This window comes from Oncorhynchus keta, chromosome 3, assembly GCF_023373465.1.
Source record: "Oncorhynchus keta strain PuntledgeMale-10-30-2019 chromosome 3, Oket_V2, whole genome shotgun sequence".
NCBI lineage: Eukaryota > Metazoa > Chordata > Actinopteri > Salmoniformes > Salmonidae > Oncorhynchus > Oncorhynchus keta.
Genome location: NC_068423.1, coordinates 8,219,531 through 8,233,397, shown reverse-complemented (window position 1 = coordinate 8,233,397; position 13,867 = coordinate 8,219,531). Strand labels below are relative to the sequence as shown.

General features: G+C 42.4%; 1 protein-coding gene across 8 annotated transcripts in view; it reads right to left on the bottom strand.

The window, feature by feature from the left end:
- Positions 1 to 13,867, bottom strand: part of LOC118364851 (gap junction gamma-1 protein-like) — a 44,592-nt gene that overhangs the window by 4,279 nt on the left and 26,446 nt on the right. Inside the window, exon 1 of one of the 8 annotated variants that reach the window (XM_035746670.2) lies at positions 8,619 to 8,846. The exons of 6 other annotated variants lie outside the window; for them this stretch is intronic. The gene's annotated coding sequence lies outside the window, so the exon portion shown is untranslated. Of the gene's footprint in view, positions 1 to 1,660; positions 1,928 to 8,618; positions 8,847 to 13,867 lie in introns of those variants that run through there. One more of the 8 variants, XM_035746679.2, reaches the window with a different exon arrangement.

The window sequence follows — 13,867 nt, the reverse complement described above, 5'->3', positions numbered from 1 at the left end:
GAGCAATACATCATTGACAGAAACAACTTGAATTGTTGCATCTCGTTGTCCTCCGGTGACTAGCTAGGTAGCTAAAATTGTCCCTTTCCTATATTAGCCATGGATGGAGATAGGGATTTGGACTTTTGGTTTTAGTTAATTCTTCGTACTGACCAATGATTAAAATGTTGATTCTGACCCAACCATAAATTCATACATTGTACCCCTGGCCTGAAAGCTACTGATGACTGCTAGTGCCAGGCAGTGAAGTTATATCTACCGTAACCCTTTACAGACATAGAACGCAGCTACAGTAATATATCATTAGCAAGAATTTATAACTTTTCAGACAATTACAAAAAGTGCTGGATCAGGCACCTTTTCAGACAGTAGAATTCTGCCTAAAATGTTCTGTATTTTTTGCCTCTGACAACAATAAACATCACTGATTGATATGCTGCTGTGTTGTTTTTTTATGCAGTTTTTATGGTATGGTAGCTAGATGTGTTTTATTTCTACTAAATGTCTTGGTAGGTCACGGTATTTAAAAAAACTTTAAAGTACTTTTTTTAGGAGAGAGTGGTCTGAATGAAGGCAACAGCCAAGCATGCTGCTAGAAACTCGAGACTATTTGACTGAAAGTTCTGGTTGCCTAGTGATGGACTTTAGTTCCAGTTCAGAAGCAGCATTTCTTTACAGACATGTATGTCCTTTCATATCACTAAAGACAACCTGGTCTCAGAGCATTTCGTATTATTATGTACGTCAATCCGAGATGCTCCATTTAGTATGAGATGTTACGTTTCGTATGGTATGGTATATTAATTTGTCCATCAACCATTTCGTATATCTTACAAATTACAATTCAAATTATATTTTATGAATTCGCTAAATGTACAATATGTTATGAATTTGCAAAACATACTGTATGATAGGAATTTCCAAAATCTATGATATATTACCAATTCTAGCTAGGTGGCTAACTTTAGGTAGCTGGGTAAGGTTAGCTAGGCTAGGGTTAAGGTTAGGAGTTAGCTTAAAGGGTTGTTAGGGGAAGGGTTAATGTTAGGATTAGGGGAAGGGTTAGCTAAAAGGGTTAAGGTTAGGTTTATGGGAAGGGTTAGCTTACATGTGGGAAGTAGTTGAAAAGTTGCTAATTAGCTAAAATGCTAAAGTTATCGGTGATGAGACTCAAACTTGCAACCTTTGGGTTGCTAGACGTTTGCGTTATATGCCCCACTCCGACCAACCACCCTACTTTTGTTTTTGCCTTTAGTAACCATACCAAATGTAACATACAGTATCATACTAATTTGAGTGTTACTATGTTACGTCTCTGAAACCAGGCTGCCAGAAATGGTTGTGTCAGCACCGTTTAAAAAAACATATTATTAAATTGGGTGGTTCGAGCCCTGAATGCTGATTGGCTGACAGCCGTGGTATATCAGACCACGTATACCACAGGTATGACAAAACATTTATTTTTACTGCTCTAATAATATTGCTAACCAGTTTATAATAGCAGTAAGGCACGGGGGGTGTGGTATATGGCCAATATACCACGGCTAAGAGCTGTGTCCAGGCACTCCGCAATGCGTCGTGCCTAAAAACAGCCCTTAGCAGTGGTATGTTGGCCATATACCACACCCCCCCCGGGCCTTATTGCTTAAGTGTAGCCTACCTTCACAGACAGACAAACATGCCGTAGCCGAGGTGCATTCAAGAGGCCACATTCCATTATAAGCGTAATCAATACCAGTAGCCTACTGTAATTTTATATGAGACTGCCTGCCCCGTGCTCGCAAGACTGCAACAGACAGAAGACTAAACACATACTTGCATCATTAACGTAGAGACTGAGAAGGCAGTCCAGCACGAGAGAAAGGCAGAAGCATGCACAAGTGCGCTAATATGTTTTGGTCATCTGCATTTCGCAATGTCTTGTTTTGCAAATTCACCAAGTAGCCTAAAGTTCACCTCTTCTTCTGTGGTTTTTATTAGAATTACACAACTTCCCCAGGCTTTTATAGCTTTTATAAGCTATAAGACGGAATATAATATATTTTGTGATGACTGAACTGCGATTTAAATGAAGTGGGGGGAGTGTTCTTAACGTTAAGGATCCCAACTTCGTGTAAACTCAGTCCTAGTTGCCACAAGTGAAGCGTTCAGAGGTAAACATATGAAACAGTGGTCATCCAGGTGATGTGAAATTCTGTACCTTTTCAGTGAGTTGGGTTGGATCAGGATTTTCCACTACAAATAAGGATATGAGATAAAAACGGAGAACAAAGACAAACGATCCTGGAACATATCCCCCCGTATGCCGTCCAGACAGGGTGGTGATGGATTTGGCACTTTGTTCTCTTCTGTATATGTGTGTGCGCGCGCGCGTGTGTGCGTGCATGTGCTGCAGGCTACGTTGGAGCCCCACATTTTTCAACTGTCCCCCCCCCCCACCAACCGAAAGACAGGGGCAGCATATTGTGTACCTTTCCATTATAGACACATGCTTACAATTACCCAGGGCGGAGTGCACGCCATATGTCATGGCCATGTGGAAAAATGCACAGTCCTCCCCTCTGAATCATAAAGACAAATTCCGTTCCGCTAAAATGTATGTACACACACCTACTCCTTTCATTTCCACAAGCATACACCAGTGTTTCCCCTAGGATTATTTTAGACTCCGAACGACTATGAGAAGATCACTTCTGCTAACTTTTGAAAGGACTAATGAAAATGTAATTATGTTGACACCATCTTAAATATGAGTAATGTGTGCCACTGCACTGTAGGGAGATGATGAGGAGCAAGCGGTGGCTGTGAGCTCTTGGCACTCATTCGTGCCACTGCTCGCTCGTTTGCTAAAAATATACAGTACCAGTCAAAGGTTTGGACACATCTACTCATTCAAGAGTTTATTTTTTATTTTTGTACTATTTTCTACATTGTAGAAAAATAGTTGAAGACATCAAAACTATGAAATAACACATTTGGAATCATGTAAGTCGCTCTGGATAAGAGCGTCTGCTAAATGACTTAAATGTCAATGTAAATGTAGTAACCAAAAAAGTGTTCAATAAATCTAACTATATTTTATATTTCAGATTCTTCATAGTAGTCACCCTTTGCCTTGAATACAGCTTTGCACACTCTTGGTATTCTCTCAACCAGCTTCATGAGGAATGCTTTTCCAACAGCCTTGAAGGAGTTTCCACATATGCTGAGCACTTGTTGGCTGCTTTTCCTTCACTCTGCGGTCCAACTCATCCCAAACCGAGGTCGGGTGATTGTGGAGGCCAGGTCATCTGATGCAGCACTCTCCTTCTTGGTCAAATAGCCGTTACACAGCCTGGAGGTGTGTTTTGGGTCATTGTCCTTTTGGGGGAAAAATTTGACCATTGCTGGGGCAGCAATTCGACCATGAAGGCCTGATTCACACAGTCTCCTCTGAACAGTTGATGTTGAGATGTGTCTGTTACTTGAACTCTGTGAAGCATTTATTTGGATTGCAATTTCTGAGCCTGGTAACTCTAATGAACTTATCCTCTGCAGCAGCAGAGATAACCCTGGGTCTTCCTTTCCTGTGGAGGTCCTCGTGAGAACCAGTTTCATCATAGAGGTTGATGGTTTTTGCGACTGCACTTGAAGAAACGTTCAAAGTTCTTGACATTTTCCAGATTGACTGACCTTCATGTCTTAAAGTAACGATGGACTGTCGTTTTGCTTTGCTTATTTGAGCTTTTCTTGCCATAATATGGACTTGGTTAATTGAAATGCATTCCAGGTGACTACCTCATGAACCTGGTTGAGAGAATGCCAAGAGTGTGCAAAGCTGTCATCGAGGCAAAGGGTGGAAACTTTGAAGAATCGCAAATATAAAATATATTTTGATTTGTTTAATACTTTTTTGGTTACTACATGATTCCATATGTGCTATTTCATAATTTTGAGGTCTTCACTATTATTCTATAATGTATAAAATAGTAATAAATAATGAAAAACTATTGAAGGAGTAGGTGTGTCCAAACTTTTGACTGGTACTGTACATTGTAACTGGTCACTTATCATAAAGGGATAGTGCCCTTTTTCTACTTATGCAGAGTCAGACGAACTCATGGATATTATTTGTATGTCTCTGCGTGCAGTTTAAAGGAAGTTGAAGGTAGTTTTGAGCCATTGCTAATTAGCGTTAGTGCAATGACGGAAGTCTACTGCCTAGAAGGCCAGCATCCCAGAGTCGCCTCTTCACTATTGACGTTGAGACTGGTGTTTTGCGGGTACTAAGCAAAAGGAACACGTGAGTTTGCTATTCATTGACAAAATAAATAGCAAACAGGCTCAATCAAAGCAAATTCAAATTTTATTTGTCACATGCGCCGAATACAATAGTCTGGGTAGCCATTTGATGAGCTTTTCATTAGTCTTATGGCTTGGGGGTAGAAGCTGTTTAGAAGCCTCTTGGACCTTGAATTGGAGCTCCGGGACCGCATAGAACAGTCTATGACTAGGGTATCTGGAGTCTTTGACAATTTTTGGGCCTTCCTCTGACACCGCCTGGTATAGACGTCCTGGATAGCAGGAAGCTTGGCCCCGGAGAAATACTGGGCCGTACGCACTACCCTCTGTAGTGCCTTGCAGTCGGAGGCTGAGCAGTTGCCATACCAGGCGGTGATGCAACCCATCAGGATGCTCTCGATGTGCAGCTGTTAAACATTTTGAGGATCTGAGGACCAGTCTCCTGAGGGGGAATAGGTTTTGTCGTGCCCTCTTCACGACTGTCTTGGTGTGCATGGACCATGTTAGTTTGTTGGTGATGTGGACACCAGGAAGCTCTCAACCTGCTCCACTACAGCCCCGTCGATGAGAATGGGGGCGTGCTCAGTCTTCCTTTTCCTGTAGTCCACAATCATCTCCTTTGTCTTGATCATATTGAGGGAGAGGTTGTTGTCCTGGCACCACACGGTCCTCCCTATAGGCTGTCTCATTGTTGTTGGTGATCAGGCCTACCACTGTTGTGTCATCAGCAAACTTAATGATGGTGTTGGAGTCGTGTCTGGCCGTGCAGTCATGAGTGAACAGGGAGTACAGGAGGGGACTGAGCACTCACCCCTGAGGGGCCCCCGTGTTGAGGATCAGCATGCGGATGTGTTGTGCCTACCCTTGCAGAGGGAGGTGTTTAGTCCCAGAGTGATTAGCTTATTGATGAGCTTTGAAGGCACTATGGTGTTGAACGCTGAGCTTTAGTTAATGAATAGCAAACTCACATAGCTGTTCCTTTTGTCCAGGTAGGAAAGGGCAGTGTGGAGTGCAATAGAGATTGCATCATCTGTGAATCTGTTGGTGCAGTATGCAAATTGGAGTGGGTCTATGGTTTCTGGGATAATGGTGTTGATGTGAGCCATGACCAGCCTTTCAAAGCATTTCATGGCTACAGAGATGAGTGCTACGGGTCGGTACTCATTTAGGCAGGTTACTATGGTGGTCTGTTTGAAACATGTTGGTATTATAGACTCGGACAGGGAGAGTTTAAAATGTCAGTGAAGACACTTGCCAGTTGGTCAGCGCATACTCGGAGTACACGTCCTGGTAATCCGTCTGGCCCAGTAGCCTTGTGAATGTTGACCTGTTTAAAGGTCTTACTCACATCGGCTGCGGAGAGCGTGGTCACAGTTTGTAGTCTGTAATAGTTTAGAAGCCCTGCCACATCCGACGAGAGTCAAGAGTTGGTGTTGTACGATTCGATCTTAGTCCTGTATTGACGCTTTGCCTGTTTGATGGTTCGTCTGAGGACATAGCGGGATTTCTTATAAGCTTCCGGGTTAGAGGCCCGCTCCTTGAAAGCGGCAGCTCTACCCTTTAGCTCAGTGCGAATGTTGCCTGTAATCCATGGCTTCTGGTTGGGGTATGTCACTGTGGAGATGACGTCCTCGATGCAGTTATTGATAAAGCCAGTGACTGATGTGGTGTACTCCTCAATGCCATCGGAGGAATCCCGGAACATATTCCAGTCTGTGCTAGCAAAACAGTCCTGTAGTTAAGCATCTGCTGCATCTGACCACTTTACAATACATCTATAAATAATTTTGCCGTGTTTTGGTTAGGGAAGTCTTAGTCGCACCATTTCACATCTAGCTAAGAAGTTGCGTGCTTCAATGAGCAGTATTTCTGAAGTTTGACAATGTGCACAAAAGCTAGCATACATTTGTTTAACATTAGCTTGCTACTGAGCCAGTCACTGAAACGATGCTGTTAACCGGGAACCAGCTACCTACTTAAAAGCCAGCTAGCAAGCTACTGTAGTAGTGCTGCTAACATTATTATGAGTTTTCATGAAGCAGCTGTTCTGCTGCAAGTCATTGCAGTAGCCTCCAGAGTCAGCTGCATTGCTCAGCTGACCCAATAATGGTCACTTAAACAGTATAAGCAGCAAGCTAAAGCAGCAGGTAGAGCTAGATAACTAACATTAGCTATGTCAGTAAGCTAGCTACAATAGTGAGCTAAGCACCTGATGAAGTGGTGACCGACGTCCTTGCACAGAATTTTTGCAGGAGAAATACACCACTTTGTTAGTTTTTCTCAAATGATGAAATCACTGTTGCAACATTTGTAACAATTTAAGTAGTTATTCTGCCTATTTCATGGAGAGTCATGTGAGAGCGCAGTGATATCATAAAATAGGAACCATTTTCATTTTTGAATGTCGGATGCTTGTGAATCCTAACACTTTAGGATGAGTTCCACATCCGTGTGCCCAAATTGATGACGCACACGATATATACAAAAGTATGTGGACACCCCTTCAAATTAGAGTATTTGGCTATTTCAGCCACACAACAGGTGTATAAAATCAAGCACACAACCATGAAATCTCAATAGACAAATATTGGCAGTAGAATGGCCTTACTGAAGAGCTCAGTGACATTCAACGTGGTACCGTCATAGGATGCTACCTTTCCAACAAGTGAGTTTGTAAAATTTCTGCCCTGCTAGAGCTGCCTCAGTCAACTGTAAGTGCTGTTATTGTGAAGTGGAAACATCTAGTAGCAAGAACGGCTCAGCCACGAAGTGGTAGGCCACACAAGCTCACAGAACGGGACCGCAGAGTGCTGAAATGCTTAGCACATAGAAATGGTCTTTCCTTGGGTGCAACACTCACTACCGAGTTCGAAACTGCCTCTGGATGCAACATCAGCACAATAACTGTTTGTCGGGAGCTTCATGAAATGAGTGTCCATGGCCGAGCAGCCTAAGAACGCAACGCCAAGGGTCGACTGGAGTGGTGTAAAGCTCGAAGCTATTGGACTCTGGAGCAGTGGAAACGCGTTATCTGGAGTGATGAATCACACTTCACCATCTGGCAGTCTGACGGACAAATCTGAGTTTGGCGGATGCCAGGAGAATGCTATCTGCCCGAATGCATAGTGCAAACTGTAAAGTTTGGTGGAGGAGGAATAATGGTCTGGGGCTGTTTTTCATGGTTTGGGCTAGGCCCCTTAGTTCCAGTGAAGGGAAATTTTAATGCTGCAGCATACAATGACATTCTAGACGATTCTGTGCATTCAACTTGGGGAAAACGTTTGGGGAAAGTCCTTTCCTGTTTCAGCATGACAATGCCCCCGTGCACAAAGCGAGACCCATACAGAAATGGTTTATCGAGATCAATGTGGAAGAACTTGACTGATCTGAACAGAGCCCTGACCTCAACCCCATCGAACACCTTTGGGATGAACTGGAACACTGACTACGAGCCAGGCCTAATCGCCCATCATCCGTGCCCGACCTCAGTGATGCTCTTGTGGCTGAATGGAAGGAAGTCCCTGAAGCAATGTTCCAACATCTAGTGAAAAGCCTTCCCAGAAGAGTGGAGTCTGTTATAGCAGTAAATGAGGGGACCAACTCCATATTAATGCCCATGATTTTGGAATGAGATGTTCAACAAGCAACATGTCCACATACTTTTGGTCGTGTAGCGTATGTCACGCAGCGAGAGTCGAATGGAGACGAACACATTCAGTTCAGTCAATCGTCCTGATGAGCCCGTCAAGTCTCGTTAGTAGGCTATGCGTGTGGCTAGAAACTTCAACGAGAACTTGAAACCTGTCTTACAAAGTTTAGACTAGGGAAAGTGTTATTCCGTTTATTTAACTAGGCAAGTCAGTTAAGAACAAATTCTTATTTACAATGCCAGCCTACACCGGCCAAACCCGGACGACGCTGGGCCAATTGTGTGCCACCCAATGGGACTCCCAATCATGGGCTGGTTGTGATACAGCCTGGATTGTTTATTTATTTTTTATACACAAATTGATATGTAATTGCCGTAGTTATTTTCGGTGAAAATCACTACAATATGGTTTAGCTGTCACCCTGGCCTGATATTGGCGACACTAGCTAGCTACTTCCCTCGCTTTACCAGAAAACTGCTCGGTAGGCGGGAGGATGAACACTGCCCCCGTGTTGTTGTATGGCCGACTTGCAGAGCAAACTCTCCCCATTGAGCCTTAGACTGTATCACGGTGACATCCAGATGGTTACTACCAGCATTACACATGATTTCTCATGTAGGATGCCAAGAGCTATCTTACTCAAAATAAAAGCAAGTGGGGATGGAACGAATTGGCCGCGTTACTTACGGAAGCTACTGCCGCTGACATGTGATACAGCTGCATGGTGGGAAGCGACTCACATCGGCAAGCAGCACCTCAATGAAACACCATTGCACTGGTCATTCGCACCAGCTTATCGTAATGAGCTTATCGTAATGTTAGCTAATTGGCATGTCACAGTGACATCCAGATGCTGACCAATACTACAAAGTTATTTCTCCCTCACCCATCAAAATAAACAACTTTATTTGACAAGTTTTAACTAGCGCCATGCTGCTGTTGTTGCAAGCACAATCTAGCTAGCTGGGAAGGGCTCATCAGGACTGACTGAAACTAATATTCTTCTTCTTCACCTAGCTTAATGGTCTCCACTCGACATGTCATCAATTTAGGTACCAGGAGTGACGCCATCTGACGTTAGACAATGATAAGATGAGTATTTCAAAAAATGCCGAAGTGTCTTCGTCAGGAGGAATTTCTGGACCAAAGCACACTATAAATTGAGCCTTCTGTTCTGCACATCAGAGTGTTTTTATGGATGATGTTGTCTGTAGAAAAAAACAGAACCGTAGTCAGCTGCCAAACATGTTTTTTTTATGGTCTAAAATATATGGACGAGAATAAGACCTAAAATCAGAAGTTTTGAAAACAGGCACCCAACAGAATTTCATATTTAATATTTGATGCCTCCAGAAATGCCTTCCAAGTTGTGATCTGGAACACATTTGTTGTGTTAACACACAAGAGCACACAATCATCAAAACACACACATGTGCCCGAACAGGGAAATGCAGGGATGCACATATGCACATACAAACCAGCCTTTAATTCATATCAGACTGGTGTCAATCAAACAGTTACAGTCGAAGCCTGCCACCAGTCTTCTGTAGTCTTATTTTTGACAGGGTTTGGATTAATAGAGCAGTTTGAAACATGACTTAACAACTCTGGCTCACCAGGAGAAAGCCAAGACCATGTCAAAGAACATTGTTGAAAGATAGTAACTTATCCTAACATCAATAGCAAAAACTTTCTTAGAAATCATGTTGAAACTTTTTTTTCTCCATAATAAATCCCCCCCCAAAAAAAAAAAAAAATTGGCACATCAATCTAATCTAAATAACCTTTAGTTTGTAAGACTGCTGGGCTCAGATCCATAAGAATGGATATAGACAAATGGACCCGTAGGCAGGCTGAATCATATCAAGACCTGAAAGAGGGGGTTGGGGCACTGCTATTACTGGAGTTTCAGTAAACTCAGAAATGAAAGGTGTACTGTATGTTATCTTGCGAGCCCCCAGCAGGTCAGCCTTCTCCTTGCCTCAGGTGTTCTAGCAGGAATGTGACATTATGATTTCTGAAGCTGAACACAACATCTTCCCCACTGTGTGCTCACTTGGACAAAGGCAAATCCATTTGGAAAACGAGCGCCATTGAGAATATATTTCTCTTGTCACTCTCATCCCTATTCCCGAGAATGTAAGTTATCCATAAATAGAGAGATCCATATACACTAGGTATGCCAAACACTAGGAACACCATCCTGATATTGAGTTGCAGCCCTCCTCTTCTTTTGCCCTCAGAACATCCTCAATTTGTCGGGGCGTGGACTCTACAAGGCGTCGAAAGCGTTCCACAAGGATGCTGGCCCAAGTTGACGCCAATGTTTCCCACGCTTGTGTCAAGTTGGCTGGATGTCCTTTGGGTGGTGGACCATTCTTGATACACACGGGAAACTATTGAGCATGAAAAACCCAGCAATGTTGCAGTTTTTCACACAAACCGGTGCCCCTGGCACCTGTCTTACCCATTTCCCCTCTAAATGGCACACATACACAATCCGACTGTCTCAAGGCTTAAAAGACCTTCTTTAACATGTCTCCTCCCATTCAGCTACACTGATTGAAGTGGACTTAACAAGTGACATCAATTAGGGATCATAGCCATTTAACATCCAAAAAGAAAAAAAAGAGAGATTTTGAGAGAGAACAAAAATGGCTTCATGAAAGGGATGCTAAAGTTGCTCTGTTTATCAATTACACTTGTAAATAACCCTAAATGTCAACGATATATCTACAGTAGTAAACTGTATAGGCTGTACATTTTTTGGAATGCTGTTGGAAGCTATAAAGTTTCTTATGTACAGCGACTGGCCGCCCTGGCCAACTTCAGTGTATACAAACAGCAGTGCCTTTCTGCTTCAGGATTGGTGTTTGTCGTTGGAGGTTGAAAACAAAGTGTAAACAAGAACCCGTACTCCACGTCGCTGCAACAGATATTTTTTGTTTAAAATAATTATACGGTGAGAAAGTAATAGGCAGAGTGCGAATTACAGACCCCCCTGAATGAGACATGAGTCCCCCTAAATGCAACAAAGTCACACTTTTTGGGGGGGGGGGGGGTCTTTAAATAATGCTAATTGAACTATTCCCCTATTTGCTTAAAATGCAGTTTGTACTGCTACAGTGGTAAATATAAAAAGATTATTCCAAATTAAACAAAATCAAAATACCCTAACATCCGTTTCATGATTGACATTTTTTCTTCTTCATGTGGATGCACATCCTGGGACAGTCTGGTATTTCAGGGCCTTTTCAGGTGTCCAAACTTTTCTTTCTACAAAAAAAAAAGGTCCTTTTGTCAGCAAGACACCTCAATTAATTCAGGCTACAAAAGTGCAGACCCAATGACAATCGCCGAATGTCATTACACTTTTTTGGGTTGTTTTGTAACAGATGTCTTCTTTCCATTCATCAAATGAAGCAGGTTCCCTGTTTGGATGCTGGAATTATTTTGGAGTGGACGAACAAATGCAGCTACCCTATGTTTCGCAGTGATTGTTTGACAATAACATAATAATAATAATAATAATATATGCCATTTAGCTGACGCTTTTATCCAAAGCGACTTACAGTCATGTGTGCATACATTCTACGTATGGGTGGTCCCGGGAATTGAACCCACTACCCTGGCGTTACAAGCACCATGCTCTACCAACTGAGCCACAGAAGGACCACATGAAAACATGCCTTAGTCATGCCACATGTTTTACTGTTAAAGGATATATTTACGACATTTTTTTTTGCACCTGCATAGGTCACGTGTAAAAAAAAATATGAGACCTCCAAAAATGTCACAGTATAATTTGCACTCTGGTAATAGGCTTTTATGATATTTCAGGTATTTCCAAGCCGGAGGCTATTCTTAAAAAACCATGAGGAAATCAAAATGATCACTATGAATTGTTACATAGAGCACCTTTATGACAATGATCCTGCGAGGCAGAATGAAGGACAGGAGGAATAGGCCTAAAATCCGGAGGAATTACGAAGGAGAGAGAAATGAACTTGACGACCATACTTGTCACCTTCACCATGGCTACCGGTTCTGCCAAAAGGCTCCCCAGAGCTTCACACACCCAACATGCTTCTCCATTTCTTCAACTACATTCATTTCCCTGAGTGTCTAACTGTCTATGTAGTGGTTTACTGCAGCTTCAAATCTGCAGACACTTCATCCCGCTAACAACCAATTAGAGCGATTCAAACCTGAGCTGGACTGGTGAGATATTGAGCACGCCGCTTGCCTAGAAGGTTTCAGCAAAATGTCTGGGCCAGCTGATCTGCTTGTTTACCACTCAACCTCTGTGTAGTAAAAACATTACAGTTTCTTATGTTACTATTCTAATGTAAAGCACTCAGATGATCCTTTAATTCGATCAGACTTTGTCCTTCAAGGTGATTTGCAAAATAACTCCAAATAAAAGGGGTATTTAAGCAACAGTGTAGATGTCAGTGCAGCAATTTAAACAGTAAATAAATGGGTTCAAGGAATTAAAATGGTAACTACTTGGAAACAAACAGGTCATTTGTGGATTGTGGTCTGCAGAGGAATAGTTGTCTGAAGCTGACAAAGCCCATTTCGTTCAAGACCAGCAAGTACAGTAAATATATACTGAACAAAAATATAAATGCAATATGCAACCATTTCAATGATTTCTACTGAGTTACAGTTCATATAAGGAAACCAGTCAATTTAAATAAATTCATTAGGCCCTAATCTATGGATTTCACATGACTGGGGCAGGGGCACAGCCATGGGTGGGCCTAGGAGGGCATAGGCCCACCCACTTGGGAGCCAGGCCCACCCAGCCAATCCTAATTAGTTTTTTCCCCCCACAAAAGGGCTTTATTACAGACAGAAATACTCCTCAGTTTCATTAGCTGCCCGGGTGGCTGGTCTCAGACGATCCCGGAGGTAAACAAGCCGGATGTGGAGGTCCTGGGCTAGCGTGGTTACACGTGGTCTGTGGTTATAAGGCTGGTTGGACGTACTGACAAATTATGGTAGAGAAATTAAATTAAATTATCTGGCAATAGCTCTGGTGGACATTCCTACAGTCATCATGGCAATTGCACGCTCCCTCAAAACTTGAGACATCTGTGGCATTGTGTTGTGTGACATAACTGCACATTTTAGAGTGACATTTTATTGTCCCCAGCACAAGGTGTACCTGTGTAATGGTTGTGCTGTTTAATCAGCTTCCTGTCAAGTGGATGGCTTGTCTTGGCAAAGGAGAAATACGCAATAACAGGGATGTAAACACATTTGTGCACAACATTTGAGAGAAATAAGCTTTTTGTGCGTATGTAACATTTCTGGGATGTTTTATTTCAGCTCATGAAACATGGTACCAACACTAGATGTTAATATAATAATAATAATATAATAATATAATAATAATAATAATAATAATAATATAATAATATATATAATAATAAGATGTTGTGTTTATATATTTTTTAAGTATATTTTTGCATTGCATGCAATAGTGTTGTTAGGGGTCATGGAAAGATCTTGGGGTAGTGAGGACTTGGCTGGGAGGTAGGAGCATATTAGTGTTGAGTTTGACATGCCAAATTGGCATCACTGAGGCATGCCCCGATGCAAAGGCAATACATTTGTCAGATTGCGGCAAGGAGAGAGAGTTGGACAACATCAGCATAATATTGACGAGAGAAGTTGCAATAACAAATCACACAGCCTAGGGATCCATTTGCAATAACAAAAAGAGGGGGGCAAGCACAGAACCCTGAGGTACACAAAGTTGTTTTAACTGTTACTGAGTGTTCCAGTGCTACTGTTTAGTGTTAGTGTCACTATAGTATAGTATTAGTGCTACAGCTGGTAGTAAAAGGCACTAGGATCAGGGGGAGTGGATGAATTGAGAGACTGGTTGCAGATAAGTGGTGACCAATGGTAGTGGGACCACAAAA